General features: G+C 40.9%; 1 long non-coding RNA gene across 1 annotated transcript; it reads left to right on the top strand.

Annotated features, from left to right (window-relative positions):
• The first annotated feature begins 595 nt into the window (after positions 1-595).
• On the top strand, positions 596-22,791 carry LOC118590409. The gene is made up of 3 exons (XR_004945740.1): positions 596-701; positions 7,999-8,082; positions 22,680-22,791. It is a non-coding gene; the product is annotated as an uncharacterized LOC118590409 (long non-coding RNA).
• The last annotated feature ends 904 nt before the right edge of the window (positions 22,792-23,695 follow it).

The raw sequence follows: 23,695 nt of genomic DNA, 5'->3' as shown, positions 1-23,695 counted from the left end.
GGGCTTTTCTCTCCTTTTTCCTCAAATCTACACTGGCCATATCCATGCAAATTTTTGCCAAACATTTACTCCAATAAGAAATATTTTACAATTTGCCAAATGATACTTTCAAAGTCAAAACCGAAACCTGAAGTGCCATAAACAGGATTAATATTAGAGGCAAATGAAAGAAAATATTCATAGCACACTTTGCTTTGTATTTCTTGTTAGGGAGCTTGGAGTTGATGCCCTAAGAAACCACGCATACTTTATTTTGTGGCTGTTACAAATCAGGAGGGGGGAAGCCCAGGTCTAAAGAACGAAAATTTTTTGATAAATGCTGAGAGAAAAACAAAACACCCAGGCTCTTACATAAACCACCCTTGAAAAGGCAATTAAAACAAAAATCAGTTTCTCTTTTTGCTTATTGTAGAGACTTTGGCATGTGATGAACCAGTTTTCACCACCCTATTCTGGGATGCCCTGGAGAAGCTCTCTCCAGCATACTCAGGGTTTTTAATTGAGCAGGAGAATAATGGAGCCTCACAGTGTGTTCACTGTTACCCTGTAAACAGTGTGATTACTCAGTAAAGTCTTTACTCAGAATCTTCAGAGAATAAGAGAAGGGAAATAAGAATTGTGCAAGCTTGCATCCTGCCCAAAGAGCTCCCCAATGAAGCTTGCTACGAGGGAGCCACAATGCAAGGCAGAATCTAAACCAGGTACAGAAGCAGAGCCTGAGCTGTTCACAGTGCAGAAAGAAGGATGTACTTGGGGAAATGCTTCATTGCTAACTCAGGAATGACTATGGTACAGTATGCCCATAATTTATCAAGTTTACTAGAAGGCCGTGAGTTCTGTGGGAGCAGAGAGTGGAAAAGAGAAAGATATCAATGTTTGTTTTCCTTGTTCCTTGCTAGCTCAATCTGAAGTGATGATTTCCCTTCCAATATAAATGCACCCTTCCAGCTCAATCTGAAGTGATGATTTCCCTTCCAATATAAATGCATCCTTCCAGCTCATTCTATATCACCAGGGATGGTGTGGGGGGGGGGGAGAGGGGGTGTTACAACAAATTTATTATGAATATGAAAAACATAAATATATGAAACAATTGGTGGACCAAAAATTATAAAGAATTCTTGTGGAGAAAAAAGAAGTCAGAAAAAGCAGGTTGAAAATAGAAAATTGTCCCAAAATGCAGATCACAGAGGATGACAGAAAAAGAGGGGACTGATAGCTACAGCGCTCCACACTCAACAAAATAGACACCAGAAGAAGCAAGGCTTAGAAACCTAATGACAATGATGACCTGGGGACAGGATTCCCCTCTGTTGGGGTCCACAGAGGTTTCCTAGTGAGATCTGAGCTTGCTTTACATGTCAGAACTGCATAAGGGGATGGACCGACCACATGCATGGTTACCTGGTGTTTGGAAGGGTCTGCACCACCCCTTGACATTTCTATAAATAGCCCTTTAGAAGAGACTGAAGGGGCTGGTAGGTTTTGACCCAGGCCCTCCTGAGGTTATCCTATGTTTCTGTCTGTCTCTCTCTTCTATATTTCTTTCTAAATATCTCACTTCTCCCTGAAGGAAAAAAGTGGGAGCAGATCTCCCACACCCCTCTATTATTTCTCATGTAAGCCAGCCATTTTTAGGCAACACTACTAAGAAATAGAAGAGGGCACTGGGTAAAAAGCACAAGACAAGGATGGAGGGGTGTGTTGACACCAAAACTGCATGTCCACTAGAGCAGCCCTGCATATGTCACCGTGCAAGCTTTTACCTCATCTGCTACTGCTGACAGAGCCCGCAGCATGTCTTGTTGCTGGTGGATGGTCTGTGCTTCCATAGTGGTGTATTCTCTCCCACTGAGGCCATTCAGCTTGGTTGCTTCTGCTTCCTTCCTGAATCGCGACTCTCTTTTCTTCCAAGTCAGGGTGAATGTATTGATGGTTGCTCAGGAATGTTCCAGAACATTCTCTCACGAGACAGTACAGGAGGCATCGCTTCTCATCTGGGAGTGTAGACCTATCACATTACCCAGCTCTGCCTGCTAATTTAACTGTTTCTGGAGTCCCCAGTGATCTGTGGTGTGCCTATCTCTTCTTTCTGCCCTAAAAGTGAAAATTTAAAGAGTTTGCCTCTCAAAGGGGCTCTCAAGTAGGGATTTTATAGAATTGTTTTATTTAATTTGGATTTTTGTGTTGGTTACTTTTCTGTTGCTGTGATAAAAATACCATGACCAGAAGCAACTTAAGTAAGAACGTTTATTTTGGCTTATGGTTCTAAAAGGTTGTAGTTCATAAGGGCCAGGAAGGCACACCAGCAGGAGCAGGAAGTTGAGACATCACATCTTTCACACACACACACACACACACACACACACACACACACACACACGCACCCACAGAGAGAGAGAGGTATTGATAAAGTGAATAAACTGGAAGTGGAGTGAGGCTCTAAACCCTCAGAGCCCGCCCCTGTGATGTACTTCCTCCAGCAAGTCTCCATATCCCGGAAATTCCACAACAGCCCTACACAGCACCACCAACTGGGACTAAGTATTTGAAGACATCAACCTATGTGGGACATTCATCATTCAAACCTTCACAGTTCGGATAGACTTTCAGAACACTTTTATAACAAACCTGAGCAGGAAATTTACACATGTACAACCTTCAACCAGCCCCGCATCGCCACCACCACCACATCGCCACCACCACCACAGTACATTTGTAACAAAGCCCATTTTCCCCCACAGCCCATAGTCTCCATCAGGTTCATGCTTGGTGTAATACCCATTATGAATTTAGGTTATGCATCCTCCAAAGTGGATCCCACTGTCCTGACAGAGTCTCTGGGTCTATGCTTTGCTCCCCCCGCATCCCCGTCTCTCCTGCAACCACTGTGTTCTGATCAAAGGTAATCACGTTTGCTCTTGTTTTATTATGGTATTTTGAAGATTGTTAGGATTGCAAGAATCCAGAGGCCATAATAAATACAATTACATGGTTGTGTCAGGTAAAGATACTTGCTGCCAAGCCTGATGACTTGAGTTTGATCCTTCGGACAGACTTGGTAGAAGAGAAAAACAATTCCAGAAGCTGTCCTCTGACTTCCACGTGTACATTGAAGCTCACAGGTACATGCATGCACTCATACTAAATAAATACATAAGTAAATAAAGAAATTTATTTTAAAAATAAAGTAGAGGCTGGAGAAATGGCTGGTGGTTCAGAGCGCTTTCTGCTCTTGCCAAAGACCTTCATTTAGTTTCTATCACTCACATAAGGTACCTTATAACCATCTATAACTCTAGCCTCAGGAACCCCAACACCCTTCTCTGGATACCACAGGCACCAATGCTCTCATACACCTACCCATCCACAGATACACATATAGTCATAACATTAAAACATTTTAAATCTAATAAAATTTAAAATAAATTACCTCTAGTGCTTTATATGTATTTGTTTGTGAATTGTTTTCTTGGAGATTAAATATACTATTTTTAGAAAAGATGATTATAGAGTTGTGTAAGTAAACAGGAAATGGCAATAGCAGGTGTTGGCAAAGGCAGGAACATGAGCCTGTTCAAAGGGAAATTTGATTTAGAGTTACTCGAGAGAAACTGGATTTTCTCTTTAAAATTAAAACATCGATTTGTGTCCACACTGATGTGGCCTAATCCTTGCATCAGCTTCCACAAAAAGTTGGGTTTTCCATTTATTTGGGGGATAGCCTGGATTTTAGGACGTCAAGTGACCAGGTCAGAAAGATCAAGAGTTACACCAATTCTTTTGGCTTTAGCGATTTTGCTTAGGCTTTGCCAGTTGTGGTTTATAGGGAAGCATCACTTTGAGGGGATAAAATATAAGGCATGGTATTAAACTATCAATGGCTATGGCACTTGAAACCCATCATACATTTCTAGGACCCTCCCTAAGATAGGATGATCATTTTGTCTTTTGGTTGTAAATATTTCAAGAGTTTTTCTTTTCTTTTTTTCCTCTGAAACAGCAAAGCATTTTCCCCAGCATGGTGTGTGGGACCATGCTTTTTCTCAGCATCTCTCTCATCTCTACTCTTTAAACAAAATTTTCTTCAAGGGAACTTTCTTCCATGTGGCTTCAGTGAATCTAAACTCAAAACCTCATGCACTTTACTAAGTCCATGTTCTCTGCCCTTATGTTGTGAGTGAGTGTGCATGTGTATGTACGTGTGTTTGTGTCTGGGGTGGGGCAGGCTATACACATCTTTTGTTGTGTACACAGGTACTTTTTGAGTATGTATATAATAAAAATAAAATTTAAAGAATTTCATACTTTATGAAGAATTTTATTCTTTTTCTCCAATACCATTCTCCTTCAAAGAAAATTAACTAATTAATTAACCAACAGCCGAGCTATCAACAAAGAACTATTAAATGAGCCAAATAGCACTCAAAATGAGATCTACTTAGAGTATAATATATACTCAATCAAGACTATGTATATTCTGCTTGTCACACATTGCCTGAGCAATTATAATAAGGCAGACATTTTAAATAATTGACATAATCATAAGAAGGATGTCCAGGGGGGTTGGCAAAACTCACAGGTAGAGCCTGGATCTATGGACTGAAGATCCTGGCAAGTTTTTTCTTACAATTGTTTGGGGGGCTTTGTTTTGCTCTTCTGGCTGGTTTAAGTAAAGCTTGAAAAACTCAGTAATGTTACACAAGAAAGGAGGCTAACTTTCCAAAGCACAAAGTCCCTCAACTCAGATACCAGCACGATGGGAAATCACTAACAATCCACCAGGCAGCTGCCATTCATCCTCCGCTGCTGGACATGTAAACCTTTCCAGCAGTTCTTGAATAACTATAAAAGAAAGTGGAAATGATTAATTCCTTCCTGTTGGAATGTGCTTAGAACACAATTTAGCACACAATTCCAAAATTCTGGTTCTACCAGTCAGCAAACGCACACATGAGTTTTTCTCACATCTGTGGTTGAGGGCTTTGTTTTCTTGATTTTTTTTCCTTCAATTACTTACTTAAATGCCAAATTTTTATCTGCCAGAGTTTCGTCTGACCAGTGAGTCCAAAATTAAGAAGCATTTAAACCAAATAAGTAAATGCAAACCAGAAGAGAGAGGCTTCTTTGAAGAAACTGGTGCTCAGCTATTTAAAATGTCCATTTAATTTCATAATAATTTTTGCCAGATAATTGTGGTTACTTAAAAACATGTACAAAATGCTAACTCACCATATGGTGAGTGAGTTCACTGAAGCACTGCACAGTAAGCAGGCAGCAGGTTAACAATGATTTGGTGTCCCTGGTGTGCACTGCAGTGAGTGAGGGCGGAGATCCCAGGTGAAGCTGCAGATTTTAGGAGGTTCTTAGCAGATCCAAGATGGGGAAGCTATATTGCACAAAGCAATCTTGGTTATTGCCTCATATGCAAATGTCGGTTATGCCTCTGTGTGTGAGGTTGTGTGTGTGTGTGTGTGTGTGTGTGTGTGTGTGTGTTTGTGTGTGTGTGTTGATGTGTGTGTCTCAAACCCAAGGCCTTGCATATGGTGTACAGATGTTTTACCAATAAGCCAAATTCCCCAGCTTACAAAGTTTTAAAAGTTAACTATAATACATACAAGAAGTTTTCAAAGAGATTCTTATTCCACAAAACTTTGGATATTTCTGTTTTAGAATAATATATGCATTATTCTAATATATGCAAAATATGTCACTGTTTACACTTCTCCAATGACTCGACCACATATTTCATTCACTAGCTAAGGCTTTATTGCATCATTAATGTGTGGCATATTCTGAGCACACAATGATGGATATATTTTCTGCTTTCAAGAAACACAACTAGATAGAAGAGAAGGGAATAAATTGGGTGATTTCAATAAAATATAATAAGTCCCTGAATGTGAACAGTGTATCAGAGAGTCAAAGAAAAGGGAGTTAAGAGCACTCCAGGGAATTTTTCTCCAAAATGGCTGCCATCATCTTTGTCTCCTAACCGGCAATGAGGTCAAAGAGAAGTATGGACATTAATTATGTTATTAAACAGCTGGAATAGTAGCTTGACTAATAAAGTGCTTGCCACGCACACAAGGGGACCTGAGTTTGTGTCCTAGAACCCATGTAAGGAAGCTGGGCATGATAGTATGCGTTTGTAACCCAGCAATGGGGAAAAGGAGTAAATTCAGTCCTTGGCCCAGGCAAATAGGTGAGTTATAGGCTAATGAAGAGACCTGTCTTAAAAAAGAAATAAGGTGATGGTGTGCTGAAGAACAAGGCATGGGGACATAATTATATGCACACTCACACTTGAACAAAAATGAACATGCACAGAGATATGTATCATTAAATGTAATATAATTCTCAATCTAAATTTTAAAATAAAATTCATATGAAAGCTTTACTTCCAAAAACTTTTGAGAAGAAATAGCTCAGGATAGAAGTACCAAGACATGATTTTAGGCTCAGATAAAGTAATGTTACTGCCATTGTGTTTTCTCTCTGGGTTTTCAAAGTTACCTACTAGCTCCAGTAATGTGTGGTTCCTTCTGTTATTGTGAGATGATAAATTCTAATCTGACTAATTTTCTCCTTAATTTAGTCTCTCTCATTTTGCTGTCCAGGCTGATACTCCTTGTAGAAGACACCTACTGCTCCTTCAACAAATGACCCAGCTACATGTGAGATGTGGATTGTAATTCAGGAAGGAGGAGGAATATGAAACACTTGCAATTGTATGGCTTTCTTGTTGGACTCAGAAGTCAATTATGGTTAAATAATATCTCAGTCTCTGCAAGAAAGCCATATACTACTTAGCCCCAGACACCTAAATGACAATGGTTGTGAGAAACCTCATCTTGGGACTGAGCCCTGATTTTCTGAATCAATTTGAAAAGGAGGAGGCTTGTGTTTGCCTTATGTCATGTTGCTTGAGTTAGTATTTTGTTCCTCTCTTTAGTAGAGTGGGAACTTAGGGTTGTGGTCATTCTCAATAGATTAGATATCAGCACTGTTTCTTATTAAGTTGTTGATTTCCTGCAGCTGTTGAAAAATTTTCAAATTAACACCAGAGAATTCCAAGTTCCCCCAGTAATATTTTTCTTCTCGAATACTGCACACAAATAATAAATCAACTCATATCCACAGCCAATTTAGCAAAGTGGAAAATTATCAAGTTCAAGTTGATGTCATTCTCATTAAAGAGATCTGCTAGACAAGAGCTCATGCTATCTTCCTTCAAAGTTAACATTAAGAATGTTTTGCTTTGTATAACACAGTGGCACCTGCCTATAATTCTGGCACATGGAAGCCCGAGACAGGAAAAATACAAGTTAGAAGCCAGGGAAGGCTATGGATCAAGTTCATAGACCAGGCTGAACTGCACAGTGAGTAGCAAGGTCTTGTCTCAAAAAGACAGAAAAGCAAGGGGAACAACAAAAACACTTTGTTTTGTGGTGAGAACATGTGGATTACAGTACAGATGAAAATGGCGTAGTCAAAGGAGTGGCTGGCTTGTCATGTTCTATAGACTAAAGGAATAAGAAAATGAAGTTACAGTATGCAACAGGCAAGAGCTGACAAAATGGGGCAAGTAACATTCTATCATGGTTTAAGGAGGGGCTAGACTGGCAGGTAATGGCAGGTGGCAAGGAGTTATTTTTATTCCCAGTAGTCTAGCCACTGGTATCCTGGCCAGGCTTCAGGAAATAATTCCTCACCTACGCTCATGCAAACAACAGTAATTAAAGCCAATGGATCACATACATAGAAAAATAAAACCAAAACACATGAAAATGGGAATGGAAGCTCACTGGAAGAAGAGTGGTTCAGAGGAATGAGAAAAAGTAACGGATGTGAGAATGACCAAGAGAGACACGTTATACATGTTAGATCGCAAACCTTCTTGCATTCTCATTCTCTCTCTCTCTCTCTCTCTCTCTCTCTCTCTCTCTCTCTCTCTCTCTCTCTCTCTCTCGTGCGTGCGCATGCGCGCGTGCCCAGAAATTGCATCTTTGCCTACCTGCAGCTGCAGCTCATTGGCACAGAGTGCTGGCGAGAAAACAAGTTGAGTCTTGCAGCTGCAAGGTGAGTATATGAGGTAAGTGTGTAGCCCTACCTAGTGTCCCTCTGCACATCTGTGCCAGGCTGAATTACATGGCATGGATCTTCTCTCTGCCTTCTGGAAACTTACAAAAGTCAGGCATCCCCTATGAATGGAGGTGAATGGAGTTGAGTATCTGCAGGATTTTCGTCAGGAAGCCCCATCACTGGCCTACTATCTCTCCTAATGTAGCTCCATGTAGAAGCCAGAGCCTTAATCTCCTCCTCAGGGAACCCTCTCCTATAAAGCTCTCTTTGAGGTCAATTTTGTGTCCTTCCCGAAACAACTTCTTGGTTTTCTTTTCTTTTTTCTTTTTTCTTTTTCTTTTTCTTTTTCTTTTTTTTTTTTTTTTTTGAGCTGAGGATCGAACCCAGGGCCTTGCACTTGCTAGGCAAGCCCTCTACCACTGAGCTAAATCCCCAACCTAGGTTTTCTTTTTATTTCTAGCAGTGCATCCATGAAACTGTCAATGGACAATTTCTAAAATTATTATGAATTTTGAAAGGTGGTTCAGGATATAACATAATTAGGTATATTTTTTTATAATTAGGTCATGTGACCAAGGCTCACTGCAAAATATTTAAGGGAATGTATCTATTATGTGCTGCTTCTTTTTGTCCCAAAATAGTATGTGATGGACATTCTGGTGTCAACAGTCTCTGAGTTCACTGCCATGTTCCCTTTTGTGGTTTGGAGTTCTTCCACATGTAGCAATTATGAACTCAATAATGATCCTCATCCACATACAGCAATGAAGAATGGTTCAATACACAAGTCATCATCCATGTGTCACAACCATGAATGGCTGAACAATGGGCCTTATTCAGATATGGCAATCGTGATGGTTCAATAATTATCCTAATCCATATGCATCAGTCATAGATAACTTGATAATGATCCTCATCCACTGAGCCTATGTGCATACACAACTCTAGCATAACTACCCATGAGCAGCCTTGCTCTTGATATCATTGTGATTGTGATGTCAAGGATAAGAATAGCTCCAAGTGTGCCAAAATAACTGTACATGGTAGATCTTCCTATGAAGCCTTGAGAGAGATGAAGCATCATGCAGCTTAGAACAAAGTTCCCCTAACTCTTCTTTATAATCCCTGTCTTGGAACCTACCTACTGCCTTCTCTTTTCTTTCTCCATCCTACAACCATAGCCAGTGGCACTTTCTGGATGTCATTATTCTCAGATGACACCTGTTGGTATTCCAAAGCACCTTGGTCAGTTTCGCTAAATGTGCCTGCTCCATACTGCCTGCCCAGCCCATGGTCAGTGAAAAAATGCCAAAGTGAGAAGAAACATGAAGGTCCAGGGTTGCACCAGAGCTTTTTCCATGAATGGTAACTGTCCTAGTTAGGGTTATCATTGCTGTGAGGAGACATCCTGGCCAATGCAACTTAGGGAAGAAAAGGTATATTTGGCTTACACTTCCAACCACTGTTCATCATTGAAGGAAGTCAGGACAGAAACTCAAACTAAACAGGAACCTGGAGACAGGAGCTGATGCAGAGGCTATGGAGGGGTGCTGATTACTTGTTTGTTCAGTCCATAAGGCTAGATGTCTCAGCAGGTATTCAGCATATGCTAGAATTGCAAAGAAGTAGACTCTAAAGTCAGTGAAGGAATGGACTTGCTAGCAAGAGGAAGCAGGCAAAGAGAAACAGCTTTTTCCATGTCCTTTATATAGACTGCCATCAAAAGGTGTGGTCCAGATAAAGAGTGGATCTCATCTCAAAAGATCTGGATTAAAGGTTTATCTTCCCACCTCAAAGATCTGGATTAGAAGTGGATCTTCCCACTTCATATGATTTAATTAAGAAAAGTCATCAGCCATTTGGGTTTCAGTGAATTCCAAATGTAGCCAAGTTGACAACCCAAGAACAGCTACCACAGTAATACAACGGGGGTCCTAGATGTAGCCTCTTTACTGTTATGCCCCAGCAAATGTTTTCACCAAGAATGCTATTAGAAGGCCTGAGACAGTGGCTTACACTTGTAACCCCAGCACTTGGCATGTTGAACCACAGGGTTCACCATGAGTTTGAGTCCAGCTTGGGCTACATAGTGAGTTCCTGACCAGGCTGTGCTCTAGACTAAGACCTGTCTCAAAAAACAATAAAATAACAAATAAATACCCTTGTAAGAGACAGTAATTAAGAAGGCAAGGCAGCCATAGTCCTTTAGAAGATGGAGCACTGAGAAGACATTGAAGTGTGGAAAGCCTACAAAACAATTGATTTAAAAAAAAAAAAAAAGACACCAAAATGACCTTAAAGAAGCAACTCTCATCATACCATATTGTTGCCATGGGTATTATATTTTTACCTCTGGAATATTCTAAGAACAAACTGCCTTTCATCAGAAAAATACAATCAAGAAATAGACTTTCAAGACTGGAGAGATGTCTCAGTGGTTAAGAGCACTTGGCTGCTTTGGCAGAGGACCTGGATTCAATTCCTAGCACCCACCTGGAGGCTCATAGTCACCTGTAAATCTAGTCCCAGGGGATCTGATGCCCTCTTCTGGACTCCTCGGGGACTAGGTGCACACTTTGTGCACAGACATACATGTAGGCAAAACACTCATAAAATATTCTTTAAGAAATAGATTTCACATGCTCAAAAATATATTTCTATAACAGGATTAGGCTTCCTTCTTAAAGACTATTCTTTTCTTTCCTTACCTGGATTAAAACCTCATTACAGAAGCCAGAAAGATGGTTCATCAGTTAAGATCACTTGCTGCTCTCTCAACAGAGCAAAATTCAGTTCCTAGCAGCCATGTCAGGTGGCTCACAAATGCCTATAACTCCAGCTCCAGGGGATCCAACACCTTCTTCTGTTCTCTGTGGGCAACTGTACTCACAGGTGTATATACACACACATACACATAATCAATCAAAAATAAAAATAAAATCAGAGAGAGACATCAGCCAGCCGCCCAAGGAGCAACATGTAATGGGACACAGGTAAAGCCACAGAAATCATGACAAAACATAGTTTAATAGACACAGGTTAATTTAAGATATAAGAGCTAGCTAGCAGGAAGCCTGCCATGGCCATAGTTTAAAAATAATATAAGCCTCTGTGTGTTTACTTGGGTCTGAGCATCTGCAGACCAGGTGGGACACAGGAAAACTTTCAGCTACACCTGTTATGTTGAGTGGCTCACATCCGATTTTAACTCTAGCACCAAGGAATCCTCCTAAAAAGGAGGCACCTGCATCTGAGTGGTGCACACATATGCATGTGCACATACACAAAAATAAATCTTTCAAAAGAACTTCAATAAGATAAGAATTGTGTTTCCTTCTTTAGTGTTGTAGACTCAGAGAAAACATTCTTAAACACTATTGCAGAGTTTCTACCAGATTTTATGTTGATTTATAACTACATTTTTTTCTTAATATAATGTTTTGTGAGTAACTAATATTTGTGTTTGAATCTGTCTTAGTTACTTTATACAGCTGTAATAAGACACCATGACTGTGGTAACTTGAAAGAGTTTATTTGAGGCTTATAGTTTCAGAGGGTTAATCTATGATCACCGTGGTGGGGAGCAAGGCAGCAGGCAGGCAAGCATGGTGCTGTAGATGTAGCTGAGAACTTATACCTAGTTCACAAGCATGAGGCAGAAAGAGAGAGAGAGAGAGAGAGAGAGAGAGAGAGAGAGAAAGCTAACTGGGTATGGCCTGGGCTTCTGAAGCCTCAAAGCCCACCTCTAGTGACACACCTCTTCCAACAAGGCCACACCTCCTAATCCTTCCCAAACAGTTCCTCCAACTGAACCAGTCATTCAAATATATCAGCCTATAGGGGCGATTCTCATTCAAACCACCATGGACTTGTATGTCTAACTATCCATAAAATGTTTCATCAACTATTCCTCTGAAGAAAACAGACTTTCGTCTCACCTAATAGAAATCAAATGGTAATAGTCAATTTTCAAGAAATGATCTGACATATGATGTGACATATCAACCTCACTCCAGACAGGCTCTATCCCCAAGAGTCAGTCAACACAAACTTTTTTCTCCCCCCCCCCCCCACTTTGGTTCTTGTTTTTGTTTTGTTTTGTTTTAGGAAAGAAAGAATATGAAATTGAGTGGGCAAAGAGGTAGGGGAGGTGTTAGCATTCAGGCATTCCCGCTGGCCTGCCCTCGGGATCTGAGTGACTGCAGAACACATCATCGTAAGCTGCCGAGATGCAGCACTGTCACGAGTCACTCTCCCTGTGCACATGTGCTATATCCCATTATAAAAAGCAAGCACCTTCTCTCTCCACTCTCTTCTCCCTTCCACTCTTGCTCAGAGGCAGCCTCTGTACCCCTCCTCCCAATAAACCAGATCTGCTGCACCTGTAGCTCCCTTCGCTCGACAAGGTGCCTTCTGTCCCTAAATCATTACAAGAGGATCTAGGAGGAGTTAAAGAAGTGGAAGAGGTATATATGACTAAAATACATTGTATGAAATTTTAAAAGTATAAATAACATTAGTTCTTAAGTTTCACCAGCTGCCCCTAGTTCACAATGGAGTTGCCTTTCTTCAGTGGAGTACTTGTTAGTAGTGGTTAATGGAATCTCTGACTATATGCCCTTCTGACCTCTTTAATGAGTTGCACTAAATATCTATAGTTTCCTTCTTGGTTGAATTGTGAAGAAATTGAACAAAGTGGGTTTCTACCCCAGTCTGTGTCTGATGAGTTCTGAGGTAGAAGGAGCAGTAGAAAAAACATGCTGTGATCTTGGGTTAATATAGGTTTTAATCCTAGCTGCGCTAATCACGTGTTATCTGATCTCTGTTAAGTTACTAAACTGATAAACACTGTTGTAAACACGGTTGAAGAGTAAGCATTGAAGGCCTGTTTTGTAAAACTTAGTGTTTGGAATCCGCCCCCACACACTTGGCAGGCTAGAGTCTGCCTAACAGTGAAGCTTTTCAGCACTGCTAAGCCAGCCATTTGTCTTTGTCCGCGTCAAACACTGCACCCAGCAAAATCCAGTTCTCTGCTCCTAAAGACTGTCTGTGCCCCAAGGTCTCCTAGGGTGACTTTCTATTGACTCTCAAAACAACTCAGTAGGTGAGCAGAATGTGAGTGGGAAGTCAGGGGATGACAGGATTATAAGATTTCCTCTTCACCACAAAGCTGGAAGGAAAGCAGGCTTGGATTCTAAGTTCCCTGCAATTTAAGAAGAGGGCAAAGGAGTGTAGAAGATTGATGAACAATGAGTGCAGAGGTTCAGTTTTCGAGTTCTAGAGATAGATAGTGGTGACAGTTGTCCCAAAATGTAAGTGTAACCAAAGCCACCAAACTGCTTTTAGAAATTGTTAAAGAGGATAAGTTTTATACACATTTGCCAGAATTGAACAATGTTAATATATGTGTAAAATGCCTATAACATACTATAACATACATGTGTGCCTAGCTGTGATAGCTACATGCTGCCTTTCCCTACTCATACACATTCCCCTGAAGAGAGGTTTTATGAGACCCAACTTTGGTGAAGGGCCAAATCATTTCCTAAAATATTAGAGTTTAATCCTTCACCTAAAAATGTTTTTTCTTCACTTAAAATTTTAAGGGACTATAAAGAAAATCAAATAGATTAAATGGACTGGAATAAAATATTAAAACCTCAAAACAGCAAAGGCTTTAAAAAGAGGGTACATTGCCTCTGTTTTGCAGCTGAGAGAAGTACTAAAATATTATGAAGATTAGAAGAATTAAACACAGGTAAATACATGTCTTAGTCTTCTTTTGGGGGGGGGGTTTGTTTTGTTTTGTTTTTTTGAGACAGAGTTTCTTTGTAGCTTTGGAGCCTGTCCTGGACTAGCTCTGTAGACCAGGCTGGCCTCGAACTCACAGAGATCCTCCTGCCTCTGCCTCCCGAGTGCTGGGATTACAGGCGTGCCATCACCGCCCGGCAAGTCTGTTTTTATACTGAGCTGGAGTCCTGCTTCTACCGACTAATACAGAAAGCTTTTGGTAAGATAAGGAGTACACTGAGGCTCGGCTATTTCATTGACGTTCACCCCATACTCGTGAACTCAGGGACAGCCACACTTGTCTTTGGTTCAGTTTAAAAGTTCTTGGTTCCCTGGGATTCCCAGATGTTGCACAGATGTTTCGATTTGTGAAGCATGAACTCTCCTAGCAAAAACAAAGATAAGCATTGTTTTCTCTGTTAATGATGTTGTTTTGCTGTTGTAACTCCTCAGTAACCATAGTGACCACTGCAATTGTGATTTGCTATAAGGAAACTATAAAATATGTCAAAGATCAGTATTAAGGACACTCGGCAAGTCCATACCACTGTTTAAGATAAATTAACAAAGTTAATATCATGTGGGGGGGGTTTTCTCCCTAATTTTCCAACTTATTTTAAATTGAGAAATAAATATTGTAGATATTGGGCTGTAAGGTGGTGAAGAGGATTGCCACCAAGTCTGATGACCTGGGTTTGATTCCCAGGATCCACACAGTAGAAGAGAACTAACTCTTGAGAGTTACCTTCTGACCTCTCTCTCTCTCTCTCTCTCTCTCTCTCTCTCTCTCTCTCTCTCTCTTTCTATATATATATATATATATGTGTGTGTGTGTGTGTGTGTGTGTGTGTGTGTGTGTGTGTATGTGTATGTATGTATATGTACATATATATGTGTATATATATATTTGCCTCTGCATGTATGGGATTACACACACACACATACTATATAAACAAAGTAAAAATGTAACATGCTATTTTGAAATATACACCTTGCGGAATGACTGGCCAAGCTTGTTAACGTAGCCGTACTTCACAGACTCACCAGCTCTCACTGCTGTTTCTCTGAGATCTACTCTCTATGTTTCTCCATGAGAATGCCAACCAAAGAAATAATGGAACGATATGGGGTTAAGATCAAGCATGTTGGTAGCTGCACAAATTCCCTGCATGATGAATCTGTCCACAGCATTTGATCTCAGCTCTCATATGTCATGGGTTAGGGCAGTTTTCTTATGACAAGAGAAGTCATAGATACTAAGGAAGAATTTAGGAATCCATGAACTTACACATTTTTTTAAAAGGCTATTTATTTACATTGATACCAATGAAACATCAGCACTCTGAAATTAACCAGACCTGATGACTATACACCTCCACGAACTTATATACATTTAGAGTAGCCATTCAGAATGGAATCTGTATAACTTCACAGTGGATTTTACATTTATAGCATCAAATATATTTGTATGCACTTATCCACCCCCAGAACTGAAAAGTTCATGGCAGAGTTAGAATTAGGAAAGCAATTAGCTTTATATCCTCTTTCATAACTCATGTTCATTATCCTCCTTATCCTTCCTCATCCCTTAATATTTGTTCTTTCTTGTGCTTTTTTTCTACATGTCTCTGTACTCACATGTGCACTTGTTTACATATATACATGTTTTATTGGTTAGACTTCACATATGACAGAGAACATGCAGTAATTCTTTTCTTCTTGAGATTATATGACCTCACTTAATATTATACATTCTAAACTGATTCCATTTTCTTGATAATTTTGTGATTTCTTATTTCTTGAGAGCTGAATGTTATCCATATATATTACACATTTTCATTACCCATTTGTCTGTTGAAGGGCAACTCAGTTTATTCCAATTATTTCTTACAGTGGATAAAGCAGTAAACATTGGGGTGCAACTACCTCCACGGTAAGGTTTGGAGTTCTCTGGGTTTGCACCAGGAGTGGAATGGTGGGGTCATATGGTAACTTTATAATGTCCCAAAGATGAGACATTCAGTATTACAAAAACGCTTATAGAAACATCTAGGACTTGTTATAAAGGCTGATCTTTACTACTGAGTTGTAAATATCCTTGATATAAAATATACTCAAAACCAATGTAATCAAAATGCAAATGATAAACAAGCTTTTTATTATAAAATGGAAAAAGAATTCTGACCAAGTTGTCTAAAGAAAAGTACATTTTTAAATAAGATTTTTATTTCATTTTAATTCAGTATATTAAACTTCCAGGGCTTCCTTCTTGAGTCATATCTAATCTGGTCTTTTGTTGGTTGCCCTGTTTTCGGAAGTAGTCCACACTGCGTCTCTGCACTGGGGTTTGAGCCCACGTCAGCTTTACTGAACCTTTTAGGGATCTGCACCTGTTGACACTATGTCAGAAAGTATTGAATCCCAGAGGAGTTGGAAATAGTATCTATGCTGATTGGCAAGTGCTGGGACTCAAGCTATCCAGAGGCTTTAAAAAGGTATGAGCACTGGGTGGGAATCATGGGGGGAAAACCATTAAAACTTCCCCTTCTCTTTTTATTGAGATAATGAGAAAGGAGATGGGGTAAGAAAAGGCTCCACAGGGAGGCATTGTAATAATAAGCCAGGTATACTCTCATAGGCTCTGGGGAACACACACTCACATGCAGAATTGTGGCTGGGTGGTACCAGCCAGGAAAGATGTAAGAAGAAAATGATCAGGAACTAAGGTGCAGAGACAGGAATCTGTGATACCAGCACAAGAGCTTTGGTGGTATGGAATGGCAGACCAAAAGAAAAAGAAAGAAAGAAAAGAAAAGAAAGAGTTCCCTCTAAACCACAGCGCTTCACCCATGATATAAAACATGCATTGTTGTTCAATAGAGGACTTTTTTAAAGTTATTAATGTTATACACCTGTGTGTCTGTGAGTACATGTTACAAAGTATAGAAAATTGGTATCAGAATTATTTACTTCCAAGTGAGAGTTGAGAACAAGTCTCATCCCTAGAAAACGTGAGGAGTCATGAAGTCTCCTGGATGTGATGGTGCACGCCTTTAATTCAAAATTTAAAAAAAAAAAAAAGGTTTGCAACCTGTCACTCTATCTCATGGCAGCTTTTGTCCATCTTATTGTCCATCTGTCATCAGTTCTCTGTCTGGTGCTTTGGAGGTGTCATCTCCACATACTGCACCATTGCTACCTACGTCTTCCTTGTCTACTGTTCCCACGGACACCCATCTATGGAACAGAACCTACATCTTAGTGTAGAGTTAAAATGCTTTATAAACTCATCATAAGAAGGAGCAGAATTAAGAGAATGAAGTTGGTGGAGGAATCACCTGAGAAATGGTGAAGAGAGAGACCAAGAGGCAAAAGCATAGCAATGGGTCTGGAGAGGTGTTGCTATGGGAGGTCTTTCTGTGTGCTGTGAATATGTGTTGCTCTGATTGGTTGATAAATAAAGCTGCATTGGCCTATGGCAAGGCAGTTTAGAGGCAGGTGGGAAATCCAAACTGATATAAGGAGAGAAGAAAGGGGAGAGAAGGGAGACGCCAGCTGCTGCAGAAGAAGCAGCAAGATGCCAGCAGACTGGTGATGCCATGGCCATGTGACAACTTACAGATTAATAAAAATGGGTTAAGTTATAAGAGCTAGCTAGCAAGAAGCCTGACATAGGCTATGCAATTGGTAATTACTATTAAGCCTCTGAATGATTATTTTATAAGCAGCTGAGGGACAGTGGGGCCGGGCGGAACCAGAGGAACTTTAGGCCAGGGAAACTTTTGGGCTACAAGATGTGATAATGCACTTAAGACCCTCCTTCTCTGTATGCAGAGAATGTTCTGAGTCGATAGAAATCCTGAGAGCTGAGGAGAGCTGAACTCTGGAAGCTTATGTGGTGGATTCCCAGAATCCTAGGACGGCATATTCAATCTTCCATTTGATCTCAAGCACCACAACAATAGTTGGTGAGGTGAGAACTTCCCAACTGATGGTCTCCTGCATGAGAAACCATTTCAGATCAACCAGGAACATCTTTAAATGCAGGAATCGGGAATAGGAAAGAATGACAAATATTTCCCAATTTTCTGTAACATCAGCTAAGTAACTATTAAGATTTATTTCTGTGCTTGGACCTATCATACCTCTGAGACATGCATGAAGAATGTGAATAGCATATGCTCCACAGTAAAAGCTATTCCCAGGAGCCACAACTTCTAAACAGAATAGGTTATCAGTAAGCTCTCATCCTGCGCACTCTTGACTCACGTTAGAGAGAAATGATCATACTTGATGCCGAGCATTAGGAAGTCAATTGATGGTAACTACATGAAACAGCACTTGAAGCAGTCATGGCTTAGAGTCGTATTTTCTTCCTGCCTCACGAGTCATTAGCTAGTCTTACCTAAGAAAGAAAAAAATGGAGAGTAATAAAAAAAAGAACTGCCTCCATCCTGTTACTTAGATCAACAAAAGGCCTTTGTAACCTCACTGGAACATTGAAAAATGTTTCCAGCTCTCTCAGGACCCACGGGCTTCCTTTGCCAATTTTTCAAAACCCAAAACAATTTAACAAGAGCAAAAATCCTTCAGAGCTTGAGCTCACCATTAGGATATCATCCAAAGTCTCACAAAGGCTGCTCTTTTCCCAATGCTGCATTACACTTTTTAATTGACCTAAAGAACTTAGCTCTGTTTTTCCTTTACTTTTCCAATATAAAAATATCTAAAGGATGCTGTTTGGGGTCCAATTTGAAAAGCACCCAAATCTTGCAATTCTGTGAAGGATCTGTAAGTTTTGTGTTCAGTGACCTGTACTAGAAGTGAGATGGCTGCTTTCCACTTCTGGATGATGGCGTGGTATCAAGTGTCTCTCCTGAGAGAATGTGAGCTGAGCTCCTTGGCAGCTGCATATGTGTTCCAGCAGAGAATTGAGAAAGTATGATGTCTGCAGATTGGAAGGTTTCAAGAGTCAACATGATGTCTTACAAACAACACTTAGTCTCTACAACAGGGACAGGTTGTTGCTCCCAAATGCTCTTTACTGCCAAAAGAACCAGAAGTCTGCAAGCTATATGATTTCCAGATATTTGCACATATTCAAGCAATACTAGTCCTATAAGTCTGAAGTTTATTTTTTAAAAAGTATGTCAATGTCCCTTATTCAGAGCAGTCACCAAATGTTTTGTCATAGTGAATGTTAAAGTCCTACCTTCCTCCTCCAAGGACAATGTACAATGTGCATTCTTAATGAGTCACCACCAGTTCTGACATGACAAAATATCTCTATGCCAGATGTTCCTAATCCTCACATTTCAAAGGCAGACAATGACCAAAGCTGACAAAAACCGGATAGGTTATGACTCTTGTCACTTTTGTGATTTGAACATGAAATGTCCCCGCATAGGCTCATGTGTTTGAGACCTCGGTCCCCAGCTGGCGGTGGTGTTATGGAACTGTTGGGAGGTGGAACCTTGATGGAAGATAGGTCATTGGATGTCTTCTCTGTCTCTCTGTCTCTGTCTCTGTCTGTCTCTGTCTCTCTGTCTCTCTGTCTCTCTCTCTCTGTTTCTCTCTCTCTCTCTCTCTCTCTCTGTCTCTCTCTCTCTCTCTCTCTCTCTCTCTCTCTCTCTCTCTCTCTCTCTCTCTCTCTCTCTCTCTTTCTCCCTCGCCCTCTCTCTGTGTCCAAATGAAATGCAATCAGTCTACTTGCTGACTGCCAGGCCAGCCTCATGGTCCTGTGGGCCACACCTTCGCCATCATGATGTTTCTCTTCTGGAACAGAGAGCAAAAATAGACCATTTCTCCCTTACGTTGCTTTGGTCAGGTGTTTTATTGCAGCCACATGAAAGGAGTTAATGCGACCATACACTAGGAAAATGGCCTGTTTACCCAGCTCCTTTCCTAAGGAAAACAGCCAGACACTCCAATTCTGAGAGTAAAGCCAAGCCAGAAAACAAGTCAAATGACCTATGGTTCTCAACCTGTGGTTCACGATTTGGCAAACCTCTATCTCCAAAAATATTTTCATTAAAATTCATAACCATAGAAAAATTACAGTTATGAAGTAGCAACAAAAATAGTTTTGTGGTTGGGGATCACCACAACTTGAGGAGCTGTATTAAAGGGTTGCAGCATTAGGAAGGCTGAGAACCACTGGCACTCTCTTGCCAGGAAGGATGGCTGTATAGCTACAAGAGCATAGCCAGACTACGAAGGCACAGTGTGATCGGTTTGCCCAAGCCAAGCCAAGCTGGCAGACCTGCCAGATGGACTGAGTTTCCATGCATTGTGTTGCTTGGGCTGGTTGGAAGAAATCACAAGACTCTTACAAGCATCTTCAAGGATCATTTCCTTGATTTGGTCCATGCCTGCATTTCAAGTGAAGGCCTGGAACTGCTCTGCTGATTCGTGCTTTGTCAGCTGGAGCGTTCCGTCCCTTCCCTCACTTGTTAAGCCCTTTTTATGATTATCTGTTCTAGTTTGCTTTTCTGTTACTGTGATAAATGCCACCATCAAAAGCAACTCAGGGAGGAGGGTCTGTTTCATCTGACAGTACCTCATGGAGGGATGTCAAGGCAGAACTGGAAACAGAGACCACGGGAGAGCAGTTTGCTGGCTCACAGCTGCTTTTCCTCTGCATCCCAGTCCCACCAGCCTAGGTATGGCACTGCCCACAGTGGTCTGGGACCTCTCGCATTAATCAGTAATTTTAAAAATACCCCCATAGACATGCCCACAGGCTAATCTGGAGTAGGTAATTCCTCAGCTGAGGTTCCCTCTTCCCAGCTGTGTCAAAATGTCTTGATGCCAGCCAAGATTAGCCATCAGAAGCGCCTACATGAATGACAAAGATTTATCTGCTCCATGCAGTAAGTACCAGTTCTCTTAGTCAAAGATTAAGTCACATTTGTCCCATCCTGGGAGTTTCTAAAGATGCATCAAGGAGTATCACGTATAGTGGCCCATGTACACACCCCTTCTCAAATTGGATAATTTTGGTTTGGCTCATCTTACTCCAGGCAGAGTTAAGAGGCAGCCACTCACAGGATAGTTGGTCACCACCAGGCCTTCAGCTATAACCCTTCAAACTGTTGCCCCAAAAGAGCAAGTGAAGGGGCTGGTATGTACCCTACAGGACGCTCTATTCCCTCCAGCATGGCGATAACCTGCTTACGGAGTCAACTAGTCACTTTTGGTCCAGGTCTGACTGGGATTTAAATATGCTTTGAATATACTTTTAACTGATGGTAGAGCCCTGCTAGGGTAGCTTGATTTTTATTAAGTAGGTCAGTGAGACTGAAGAAATAAACACTCCTGAGGCTTTAAAGCCACCTATAGTGTTGGAATGTGAGATGACCTATTTCTAGCAGAGCCCCTGGCAGGTGAGAAACTGCCAATCAAGAAATTTGGGTAGCAAGACTGCCACAGCATGCGTGATAGAACCCAAGAAGTTAGCACATCCTGGTGGCAACTTTTGGCTGCCATAGACTCTCATCAGCACGGGTGAGGGACAGGAAACACCCACAGTTCCATCAGACTCACAGCCTCTCAAGGGCTGAGATAGTGCTGGGGGTCAAGCTTAGACTGCTGGTACCTTCTGTGGCACTTTGACTGATGGGTCTGGAAGGATGCACTCTGTCTCCAGTATCCAAAGAGGCTAACTAGCCGCAGTGTGATTCCTTTCTATTAGAGATATCTTCTATCCACAGGAGAGTTGAGAAAGACATTGGCCAACTCTATGACACTATGCCAGTCTGAGTAATGTGCCACCATCATCTTCTCAGTGACATCTCCTTGACAGTCAACAGTGGAGCCTCTGCTGTCAGCCAGCATAGTTACATAAGCCTCTAGGTCCCAATGGTTTCCTTGACAAGCCAAACATGGCTGCTATATCATGTCAATGAGGTGCTTACAGCAGGTCTCAAATTAAAGTTATTTGTCCTTTTCACCAACAAGGATATAGTCCTTTTTACTGAATCACATGGTGAGGCTTAGGCTATTTGGGCTGAGTGATGGCATAATCAAAATAGTGACTCAGATATTGCCCTAGGGAGGGAAATATTACTGCAAGGGACATTTAGGTTCAGTGTCAAGGGTGACCAGAATATCAATATCTATAATGCTGTCAGTGAGGAGGACCGAGGTCACTCTTCCTAGAAATTATCTAATTTTTAAAATAGAAAATTGGACCAGGAAAATGGCTCAGTGGATAAGGCACTTGCTACCAGGCCTGATGACAGAGTTTATCTGTCAGTTACTATGTAGTAGATGGAAAGAAATAACTCCAGCAAGTTATCCTCTGACCAGTGCATGTGGACACACACACACACACACACACACACACACACACACACAGATATACTTGCACACACACACACAAACATGGTCACACAATAAATAATTGTAATAAAAAATTTAAGAATTATAGTTATCAAGAAATACATTCTCTGTTTCCCAAAAATAACTAGTTTTGTGGTTGTTATTCTCTCTTGCTATGTTAACTTTTAAGCATCAAGCCAGGTCTTCTCTAAGTATTATGCAACTTTAATCTCTTGGACCACTGATTTTGTCTGATTTCCCTAGCTTGTTTCTTGGTCTTAACCAAGCTCACACCCTGAGACTGTTTCCTTTTTCCCATCTAACTTAAGTGGTTGGAAACACAGATCCTCATTCCTCCATCTACTTTGTGAAGTGGTTTAGATAATTGCCTCCAGCCAAGTGGATATTATACACTGAACTTCATATCTAGAGCATCTTTGCATTCTCTGCACAAATACTATTCATGTTTTCGTGTTTTCCAGTGCCAATATCACACTCACTGGGGCTCTTCAGGAAAACTGAAGAGTTTGAATCCAAGACCCATTCAGCCTCTCCAGACAGTCAATGGAGGATTTCCCCCCAAAAGGTTGTAAATAAACAAGTTAGCAAGTTAAATGCTTAGTATGCAGTCTGATCCACTGTGTATTAGCATGACTGTTCCTTGTGTGTGTGTGAGCGTGTGTGTGTGTGTGTGTGTGTGTGTGTGCACGTGTGTGTGTGTGTGTGTGTGTGTGTGAGCGTGTGTGTGCACGTGTGTGTGTGTGTGTGTGTGTGTGTGTGTGTGTGTGTGTGTTCCCTTTCCCCAGTCTTCATCAAAAACAGTTTGGCTTTCAACTAAAGAAGGGAAACTGTACAGTAATAAGAACGTGGCGACTGCCCTGTATTTAAAGGGCCATATTCTCTCTTTGTTCATATAGCTCACAGCTGTCTTTTCAGCAGAATTTCATACTATTCCTCTTTTGCAAAGGAGTTAAGTAACCTACATAATCTATTCCTTCATTTCCTAGGGTGACCAGAACAAAGTTCTTCAAACTGAGTAGCTCACAGCCTCCCAAATGCATTCACTCAGTTATGAGGCTGAGTGTCCAAAATGAAGACATAGTAGAGTCATGTTTCCCAAGGCCCTGGGGAAGAATTCTATGGATTCTCCCTGGTTTGCTGTGACTCCAACAACCCTTGGTGTTCTTTGGCTTGTAGCCATGCCACTCTGTTCTCAACCTCAGATTTCATGTGGCTTCTGCTGCATCTGTCTCTTACCTCCTCTCCTTATAAGTGTAATATACCTTGCAGTTAGGGTCTACATCTTAATTTGATTGGATCTTTGCAGATTCTACTTCTAAATAAAATCACATTTGCAGCTGCTGAGGGTATAACTCGAACATACCTCCTTTGAGAGTACAGCTGAATTCATTTCTTTTAAAAAGTGTATTCTTTAGATAGGTATAATGAAACCAATAGATCAAAACACAATTTTCTGTGGACAGAAAGACTAATGGTG

Source organism: Onychomys torridus, chromosome 8 (assembly GCF_903995425.1).
Source record: "Onychomys torridus chromosome 8, mOncTor1.1, whole genome shotgun sequence".
Taxonomy (NCBI): Eukaryota; Metazoa; Chordata; class Mammalia; order Rodentia; family Cricetidae; genus Onychomys; species Onychomys torridus.
This window is presented reverse-complemented; position numbering and strand designations above follow the sequence as displayed.